We start from the raw sequence: 1,091 nt of genomic DNA, 5'->3' as shown, positions 1-1,091 counted from the left end.
AAGAGCCCAGGCTTTGGAGTCAGAGGTCATGGGTTCAAATCTCGGCTCCGCCACTTGTCAGCTGTGTGACTTTGGACAAGTCACTTCACTTCTCTGGGCCTCAGTTACCTCATCTGTAAAATGGGGATGAAAACTGTGAGCCCCCGTGGGACAACCTGATCACCTTGTAACCTCCCCGGCACTTAGAACAGTGCTTTGCACATAGTAAGCGCTTAATAAATGCCACTATTATTATTCATTCATTCATTCATTCAATCGTATTTATTGAGCGCTTACTGTGTGCAGAGCACTGTACTAAGCACTTGGGAAGTACAAGTTGGCAACATATAAAGATGGTCCCTACCCAACAGTGGGCTCACAGTCTAGAATTATTCTCTGTGCCTCAGTTCCCTCATCTGTAAAATGGGGATTAAGCCCGTGAGCCCCATGTGGGGCTACTTGATTACTTTGTACCTACCCCAGCGCTTAGAACGGTGCTGTGCACATAGTAAGTGCTTAATAAATGCCATCATTATTATTATTATTATCCCGGCTCTGCCAATTGTCAGCTGAGTGACTTTAGGCAAGTCACTTCACTTCTCTGGGCCTCAGTTACCTCATCTGTACAATGGGGATTAGACTGTGAGCCCCCCGTGGGACAACCTGATCACCTTGTAACCTCCCTGGCGCTTAGAACAGTGCTTTGCACATAGTAAGCACTTAATAAATGCCACTATTATTATTATTCATTCAATCGTATTTATTGAGCGCTTACTGTGTGCAGAGCACTGTACTAAGCGTTTGGGAAGTACAAGTTGGCAACATATAAAGATGGTCCCTACCCAACAGTGGGCTCACAGTCTAGAATTATTCTCTGTGCCTCAGTTCCCTCATCTGTAAAATGGGGATTAAGACTGTGCCCCACTGTGGAACAACCTGATCACCTTGTAACCTCCCCAGTGCTTAGAACAGTGCTGTGCACATAGTAAGCGCTTAATAAATGCCATTATTATTATTATTATATGCCAGTTTCTTAAAGTACCTGCCCGCCATCTAGCCCTGATTTTTTGAATGTGTCTCCGTTTTAAAGTTTCAGTTCAATTTTTCTCTTC

Source organism: Tachyglossus aculeatus, chromosome 24, assembly GCF_015852505.1.
Source record: "Tachyglossus aculeatus isolate mTacAcu1 chromosome 24, mTacAcu1.pri, whole genome shotgun sequence".
Lineage (NCBI taxonomy): Eukaryota > Metazoa > Chordata > Mammalia > Monotremata > Tachyglossidae > Tachyglossus > Tachyglossus aculeatus.
Note: the sequence above shows the minus strand (reverse complement) of the source record.